The sequence below is a fragment of the Pelodiscus sinensis genome, chromosome 2, assembly GCF_049634645.1.
Source record: "Pelodiscus sinensis isolate JC-2024 chromosome 2, ASM4963464v1, whole genome shotgun sequence".
NCBI classification, from domain to species: domain Eukaryota; kingdom Metazoa; phylum Chordata; order Testudines; family Trionychidae; genus Pelodiscus; species Pelodiscus sinensis.
The window spans coordinates 101,146,730-101,156,305 of NC_134712.1; positions in this window are offsets into that span (position 1 = coordinate 101,146,730).

Consider the following 9,576-nt stretch of genomic DNA (forward strand, 5'->3'; position numbering starts at 1 on the left):
TATTGTGCTCCAATTTCTTCATGTGCAATTTTGGCAATTTGGCACGTTGTCGAACAAGGCATTCTAAATCAGAATTCAGCCTGACGAATTTTTCCACCAAGATATCTGACTCTCTGAAATCTGATATTTCCATTTCCAAATCGCTGACTCACACATGCCTGAAATGACTGTCAAATACACTATATTGGAACAGGATACCATACTCAAAGAGGCTCTGGGAGACAGACCCATAGTCTCCTATAGACAACCACCTAACCTCAAGATGATTCTTACCAACCACCACAGGACATACCACACTAATACCAACCCTGGTACCTTCCCTTGCAACAAACCCCGTTGCCAGCTTTGTCCACATATTCATTCTGCTGATACCATTATTGGACCTAACCAAGTGAGTTATAAGATCAAGAACACATATTCCTGCGCATCCAGAAATATAATCTATGCTATCATGTGCCGAAAGTGTCCGTCTGCTATGTACATTGGACAAACATCTCAGACACTTCGCCAAAGGATTAATGCCCACAAAACAGATATCAGACAAGATCACAAAGAGAAAACAGTTTCTTGCCACTTTAACCAGAAAGGACACTCTCTAAATGACTTAGCCACCTGCATTCTGCTACAAAGACCTTTTACATCTGCACTTGAAAGGGAATCCTCTGAACTGTCATTCATGTTAAAATTCGACACTTGCCAACAAGGACTTAACAAGAATTTGAATTATCTCACCTATTACCAAGACAGTTTCCCCAATTATCACCTGTAATACCATTAACTCACAAACATCCCACTCTCCCTACCTTTTATATCATCAATTCACAGACACTTACCTTCCTTCCTCCCCCTCCCCCCCCCCCGCATCCCCCTTCTGTTCTGCAATGTGATTTGTCCTTTTCATATTTGTTCATTTTTTTTAATTGTATCCTTTGGTATATATGGTTGTGACTACTTTCTTCCACTATTTGATCTGAGGAAGTGGGTCTGGCCCACGAAAGCTCATCATCTAATAAACCATCTTGTTAGTCTTTAAAGTGCTACATTGTCCTGCATTTTGCTTCAAGTACCCCAGACTAACACGGCTACATTTCTATCACTGTCAAATCCAGTTCTTCAATGGACACTTTGGCAACACTCTTCCAGAAGAGAGCATCTACACTGGCATGTGCTTTTGCGCAAGAGCATCCTTGCCAGTGTAGACGCTCTCTTGCGCAAGAAAGCTCTGATGGCCATTTTAACCATAGGGCTTTCTTGTGCAAGAAATTCATGTTGCCTGTCTACACTGGTCTCTTGTGCAAGAACCGTTGTGCAAGAGGGCTTATTCCTGAGCAGGAGCATCATAGTTCTTGCGCAAGAAGCACTGATTTCATACATTAGAACGTCAGTGTTCTTGCGCAAGAACTCGTGGCCAGAGTAGACAGGCAGCAAGTTTTTGCACAGAAGCGGCCACTTTTGTGCAAGATCGCACCAATGTAGACACAATCTTCATGTGGACGAATCATAAACTTAATGGCTTAATGGCTTCATGTAAGATCGTCAGTGCTTTTCCGGAAAAACTATGCTGCTCTCGTTTGGGCAAAAGTCTTTTTCCAAAAGACTTTTGCCCAAAAGGGCCAGTGTAAACAGCACAGTAGTGTTTTCCGCAAAAAAGCCTCGATTGCAAAAATGGCGATCGGGGCTTTTTTGTGGAAAACCATGTCTAGATTGGCCACGGACGCTTTTCCGCAAAAAGTGCTTTTGTGGAAAAGCATCCTGCCAATGTAGACGTGCTTTTCCGAAAATGCTTTTAACAGAAAACTTTTCCGTTAAAAGCATTTTCGGAAATTCATGCCAGTCTAGACATAGCCAATCAGTTTGTGTTTGCAAATGTCAACAAAACTATATCTTTGATGAAGACAGTCAATTTTGACTCAAGTCCAAACACTGCCTGCTGCAGAGTCAGGACTGTATTTCCTTGCCCTTGTAGCTTAAAGTTCAATTCATTCAAATGGTCGGTAATGTTTACAAAGACAGTAAAACCTGAGCAACCAGTCACAGTCTGAAAGCTCGGTGTGTTTGACACCCTTCATATCCAAAAATGACTTGAACTCATTAATGCAGGTGGCAAAACAAGATAAAACTTTGCCACAAGATAACCAGCGAATATTGCTGTGCATTAGTAGATCGGGGTATTTGGAATCTGCTTCCTTGAGCAGTGACTGCAATTGACGGTGATTAAGGGCTCAGGCAAGAATCCAACTGACAATCTGAACGACCAATCCCATTACATTTCCGAATTCAGTTCTACAAGTTTACGCACAAAGTGCCTCCTGATGCACAATGCAATGAAAGTTCAAAAGCGGGTGGTTCAGCGGTTCTGACCAAGAGTAAAGAATCCCCTGTATTTGTTGACCATGCTAGGTGCACCATCTGTACACACAAACACAAGATTATCCAACTATATTTCTTTCTCGCTTACAAAATTCACAGTTTTAAGGATGTCTTCACCTCTTGTTTCATTTTTCATTGGTAATATCTCAATCATTTCCTCAAGCACAGCATTTCCACAAATATATCGTCCCAGAATACACAATATCACATATGTTGATTGTCTTGTCCAAAGCAAATTAAAATGCATTTGTTGTGAAACTCGTCAAATAGTTCATGACCAATTTTTAACATGCATTCCTTCACGTTATCCCCATCAGTTAAAGACCTTCCTTCTCGAATAATGCTGTATGGGTTTGCAAAACTTGCGGCATTTAAGCTCCCACCTTTTTTTGATCATGGCAGCAGGCTATTTTGTCCAATGTTCATTTTTCATTGCAGCTCCTCGCAGGCTTTTTTTCGTGCATCACTCTCAGGGTATTTTGTAGCAAATGCTGCATGTTTTGTCATGAAATTCATTTTTTGTTTGTTTGTTTGAGAACAGTCTTTTACTACAAATGAGACAGAGTGGAGATCTTATCCATAAATGCATGCAAGTCTGTCCATTCCTTTTGAAAATTTCGGTACTCATCATCTCTCTTTTTCATCACCATTTTTACTGTTGTGGGATACAGAGTTCACCATCACGTATGATGATGGAAAGATTTCTTGACCAATCAAATAAAAAGAGAACATGCATGACCCCCAATAAGTGGAGAGGATGGATGGTTGTTAACATGAACAGTTAAAAGTGAAATAGACTGAAAACCCCACATCTTGACATGAGTAATTACGTGTTTTTAAAATTTTGAATTAATTTTTCATTTTAATTTAAAATGTGTGTCATTTTGGGAATGACAAAAGAGCCATATTTGGTTTCGTACTGAGCCATAGTTGGCTCAAGAGCCATAGCTCGCAGACCCCTGATATAGCACATGTGATCGTGCAGGTATATTTGTCTGCTAGTACTTAAAAAGTCCTGGCAAAGGCAAAAAGTCTTCATCCTTCTCATAGATTTTGAAACATTTTGTCAATACAAACTCAGAAAGCCTCACACTGGTTACCTACAATTGCTAAACTTCCCCAGGTTTAATTCTAAGAGCTTGCTTGTTTGTCTTTTCAATCTGCAGATCACCTCTTCTGAATGGTACAGTCACTGGCACTACACTTATGTTCCATCACCCTTAAGTAGTTTTGTTTCTGGGCCATTATCATTGCCTTATTTTTTGATCCTGGTGCCGATTTTTAACTCCACCCCACCTTTTTAACATATGCGCAATGTGCCTCATGTGGCACATGACCAGGACTCATCACCAAATTTGGTCCACATATTGGATCATAAGCGGCCCCAGACTGGATACTAACAGGGATAGCAATGTAAATGCTGATCCATACCCATCTCCAATCCCACTACTGGTGAAAATGAAGCTGTCTAGTCTAGTCTCCATTACAAAAAATTGATTGCATTATTTGGCAGTTAGGAAGACTCTCACTTTTTCTTCACTTTCCTCTTTCACTCCTCTCCTTTCATTCCTTATTATCGGCCTGATCCTGAAAAATCCAGAGCACCTTCAACTCCCATTGAAGTGAATGCATCTTCGGAGTGCAGACCTAGGGGAACTGGGCCTGAGAAAAGTAAGTGAGACTGCCCTTCATAGCAGCACACCTGTAGTCTAAAGCTAGGTACTCAGTGGTATCCTCTATAGCAGGAGTGGGGAACCTAAGGCCCAGGGACTGGAGCTGGCCCCTGGCTTGCCTGGATCCAGCCCCTGAGGCTTGGTGCTCCCTCCCCAGCATTGGTGAGCCCACACTGGTGCTCCAGCCCCCCACCTATGTTGGCCAGAGCACCCACTCCACAAGCCCCGCAGGCTGGAATCAGGCAAGCCAGAGCCAGATATGATCCATGGGCTCTGCCTGGCAGGTGGAGGAAGTGGCTCTGTGTGCTACTGCTCCCTTCCCCTGACTGGTGCAGTAAAGCACTGCCAGGAGGCTTTTCCTCCACAAAATCTACTAGCCCAGTCCCCATCACCCCCTCCCCCCGGCTCTGGTGTATGAGGGGAATGTGGGATGTGTCCTTCTCCTCAGTCAGGGGCCACGACAGTAAGGTGATTTGTTGTTGTTTTTCGCGTCTCGCTTTTGGGCGGCCCCCGACTGATTTTTCTGTGGGCCAGTGGCCCCAGACCCAAAAAAGGGTTCCCTCTGTAGCTTCCCTTTTAAACATTTCCACGTATATCCTCATCTGGTGCGGCGGAGCATTGCTTTGCCTACACCCATAAACAAGAGAGATGTGGTATCTGTCCACAGTCTTCAGAAAGAAAATCAGCATAAGGTGCAAATCTGCTCATACAGCAATTTGCCGTTGCCTGAATGTACTGCTGCCACTACCCGAGAAATAGAGCTACCGAGCAAATAGAAGAATGATGAAGGAACTCTTCAGTACATCGTCTGAGGAGGACCATCAGAGTGATTTACAATAGAACTGTAACATGGAGGGCGCTTATTTTTCTTTCTGTGCTGGTGCATCATTTCTATCAATATTAATGTGAAGGCGCTAAATCCATTGGGAAAGTGAAGAGGGCTCTAATGATTCAGATTGGCAAGATTGGCAAGTCAGGAGCTTTGGGCTCTGCGAGCTACCTTGGCATCTCAATTGCCCCACAGTTATTTCTTTTATTGCTTTCACAAATGCGTTGATTGCCTCATGATTTGAAAGTTTAGACTATTAATAAACGTTACAGATTTATAATATGTCTGTTCTGCAGCTGGGATTTCTATACTGTGCACACATTAGCAATGCTGCAGTGGAAAGAAATAAGAACAAGCAGCAAATCAAACAGAACAGATTTTTTAAAAAGTGCATGCAACATGATGTACAGCCATCTTCTGCAGAGTGAATGAGGCATTCTGTAGAAGTCTTATTTGTACTAGAAAAAGATTGGAAAAATCTTCACCTTGGCCCTTCTTTTTTGATCTTAACTACATGTATACAGAATCTTGCCTTGTTCCTGTCCCTTTAAAAGACTAATAAGATTACTGCATTTGTGACGTTTTCCCCCTGAGGGTTCCCAGAAGAATCCTGTGTTGTTTTCTCAGAAAGCCTGTTTATCAGGCTAGGATACATCTGGATGTCCTCAAGGGAAACGGTAACAGCCAAGAAACAGAAACTTTTTGCCACTAAATTGGCCACAAAATAAAAATGGGTCAGAAAAGTGTCCATGAAAAAGGTAGTGTCATTCATTTCCAATATGCTGGTACTGCCAAGAACAATGCCACTGTCCTTTCTCTCAGCAGGGCGGGTGGTGATTTGTAAAACATCGTTTTTTATCATTTGTAAATCCACATGTGCACACTTCTGTATAATTTTAAGCTAAACGGGTATGGTTAAATGGACATCTACGGGACCATTTCCCTGCCTCCCCCCTCCCAAGCTTCTTGAGTAGTATAAATGTTTTGCTTAGTCATTACACAAGTGAGATAAATACAATCTAATAGCAAAGCATTCACCAATGAGAACCACGTGCCCAATTTTTGTTTCAAATACATTTGAAACCTAGAGAAAGATACACACACAAACATCTGGAGAGCTCTCCATTATTACTGGGAAATAAGCCAAACGGGCAAAAGGACACAGCTGGCAAAAGTATGTTCAATATCAGGTGCTGGAAAACAAAATGTATAGATCAGTTGATCTCAAGTCATGGGTCTGTGCCAAGTCTTACTTAGTATTATAGATAAATAGTGAGCTGGGTGGAAGATAAGATGGACCAAAACTAAAATGTCCAGAGTCCTTGTTCTCATCACAGCATAGTAGTGAAGATGTTACTTGTATCCTGCAGGGAGAGAAAAGAGGGCAGTACATTCTCCAAACTTTGGATCTCTAGTCAAGCCCTCTCTCCTGCCTGTACAATTGACTCATCCAAACCCCCAAATCTGACCCAACTCACATTTTGGAGAAGTGTGTATTTGAAGACATGTTTTATCCATTCTTCGACATGGTTCAGAAACATGGGTGACATGTCAAAGCATATCTAAAGAACTAAACAGCTCTTATATCAGATGCTGGCATAGGGTAACAAGTATGGAAGTGTTAAATTGTGCTGGTATGTAGTTCATGGCAACATTGATTAGTAAGAAGGGATTCAATGGCTGGGACATGTCAAGCAAATGTTGGATTACAGGATCCCAAAGAGCAAGCTGTACTCTGAAGCTTGCAAAAGGTCTAGAAAGAGAGGCAGACTGCTGAATGGATTTTGGGATGTTTGCAAGAATGACTTACTATCATTTGGAATCCCTGGATGATTGGGAAAGAAGTGCAGAGGCCCCGCTGATCGGTGGAGTCAGTTTGTAGATGGAGTGAGGCATTGCGAGGCCGACTGGATCAAGCTCTGTGATGACTGGCATCACACAGAGCATTGCTAGTGCATGGATGTGTCCTACCTGTGGACAGACTACTACACACACACGATGGACTTAGCCACCAAAGAATATATTGGAACATACACTGTGCTCCGTGAAGGGCATTGGGGGCATTGGTATTGAATCTAGAAAAGAGATGGGATGAAAGGAAGAGGGACAAGAAGTAATTTTGTTGATTAATGACAGGTTGCATTTTCCTACTCTCCAAACCATTCTCTCCCTTGAAGGTACCAGGGGTGGCAGGTTTGCAGAAATTTTGGTGGTACATGCATATAACCAGGGCTTGACAAATGGCGGTGAAATCTGCTCACCAGCCCCGCGCTGCGTATGCACAAGACCCGCATTGCGCATGCGTGCGCCACCGGTGAACAAGGCAACCGGCTGAAATCTACTCGCCACAGGCAAGTAGATTCAGGGTATGTCTACACTACAAAGTTAGTTCGAACTAACGGACATTAGTTCGAACTAACTTTCAAGGGCGCTACACTAGCGCTCCGTTAGTTTGAATTTAATTCGAACTAACGGAGCGCTTAGTTCGAACTAGGTAATCCTCATTCCACGAGGATTAAGCCTAGTTCGAACTTACTAGTTCGAATTAAGGGCTGTGTAGATCCTTAATTCGAACTAGTGGGAGGCTAGCCCTCCCCAGGTTCCCCCTGGTGGCCTCTCTGGGCACAACCAGGAAAACTCTTCTCCTCTCCCCCAGCCCCGGGCCCTTAAAGGAGTAGACTCTGGCCAGACGGCACTGGAGACAGACAGCCCTGCCAGCAGTGTCTGCCCCTGACCGAGTGGCCCCACCATGAGCCAGGCAGCCAGTGGCAGCGAGCCGTCCCCTGCCCAGTCCCCGAGCACCCAGGGGCCAGCCAGGGGCCATAGACGGCACGCGGCCCCCTGGACTAGTGCGGAGGTCATGGACCTCATTGAGATTTGGGGGCAGGCTCCCAATGTCCATGATCTCTGCACTAGGAGGAGGAACGTGGCTGTCTATGGCCGCATAGCGACTGCCATGGCCCGCAAGGGACACAGGCGCTCCCGGGAGCAGGTGCGCATTAAAGTTAAGCAGCTGCGGCAGGGGTACGCCAGGGCCACCAGGGGCGGCGCCCCTGCAGGGGATGACACCTGCCCGTACTTCCCCGCCCTCCACCAACTCTTGGGGGGCAGGGCGGTCCGCACCAGCCCAGGAGGCAGTGAGCCGGGACCAGAGGGCCCTGACCCGGGCACACTGGAGGGACCACCGCAGGATGTCCCAGTGTCCAGGGAGACCGTACCGGGTAAGTAGTTCGAATTAAGTAGTTCGGGGGGGAAGGCGGGAGGGAGACCAGAGACCACACGCGTGGGCCATGCTTTCCACGGATCACGCAGACACCTGTGCACGTGCGAGCACGTGCCATGCCACCCTTGGGCAGCTGGCTCCAGCTGCGTGACACCCAGGGGCCATGGCCCAATAGGCACATGCTTGTGCAAAGAGACCTGACATGCTCCCGACCCCGGGGCGGGACCCAGCAGGATGCTTTCCCTTCACATGTCCCCTCTACACGGAGGCAGGGAGATGTCCTCCTCCCCCCCCCCGCCGCCCCGGCCACACTATACATGGCACAGGGACATGGGTGTGGTCTTGGGGCAGCTCCCAGTCCCAGGGAGAACCAGACATCCTGACCATGGCCTCTGTACAAGCACAGCAGCTCTGACGATGCAGGACATGGTCACCCTCACGTTGCGAGGTGGGGGAGGGGGCTGGGCATCATCCTCTGCGTCCCCAGGGAGAACTGACCACTTCTCTTCTTTCTCTACAGCTGCACCAGCTGCTCGTGCAGGGCGCATCACCCCGCCCGGGACATACTCCCGCACCCGTGGCCTGCTCCGGACCACCACCACGGAGCAGGAGTATTGGGACCAGCACCTGGGGGCCCTGCGAGTCGTGCACTGCACACTGCAGGCCTGGATGCGGGAAGACCTGCAGGTCCGCCACGAGCTGCTGGCTGAGGTCCGAGGGCTGAGCACAAACCTGCAGCTCCTGCTACAGAGCATGGTGCCCCGTGCTGGTCCTGCGCCTGCTGCCCCCCCAACTGCTGTCCCTCCTCCCACTCCTGCTCCCCCTCCCACCTGTCCCTCCTCAACCCCCACACCCTCTTCCTCAATGTCCACACCCCCCACCTCAACCACCCCACCCTCCATCCCATCCCCCCGGGGACGCCGAGTCCCCCTCCCTCGCTGTGCTGGGAGGCGGTTGGCCCGGCGAGACCCCCACCCCTGATCCTTGAGTTTCCCCACCCCCTCCTTTCCCTTGCTTCCCCCTTCCAGCTCCCTCCTCCCAGTTTTCCCCCTCCCCTCTCCCAGCCTCTCTCTTCCCCTCTCCCACCTCCTTTTCCCAGTTTCCCCCCGTTTTGTTCAGTAAAGAGAGTTTCTATTTTTGACCACACGTGTCCTTTATTTTGTACATCAGGAAGGGGGGCTAGGGAAGGGTAAGTGGAAGGAGGTGAGGGTGGAATGGGATATGAGCCCCCGATGGGGAGGACTGGGCTGGCTCTGCAGGCTCCTCGGGGTGGAAGCTCTCCTGCAGCCCCCCGATTGCCCCCTCTACCCAGATGGCAGCCTGTGGCAAGTGCAGCCGGGCTGATGTCCGAGTGCTGTGATGTGCCGAGTGTGGGCACTCCAAGCCAGGACTGCTTTGCAAGCGGGGCACCCCTGAGAACTGTCTGTCCGGGGTGGGGGTCGGGTCCCTTTAAGCACAGCCCTCGGCTAGCCTGAGACAGC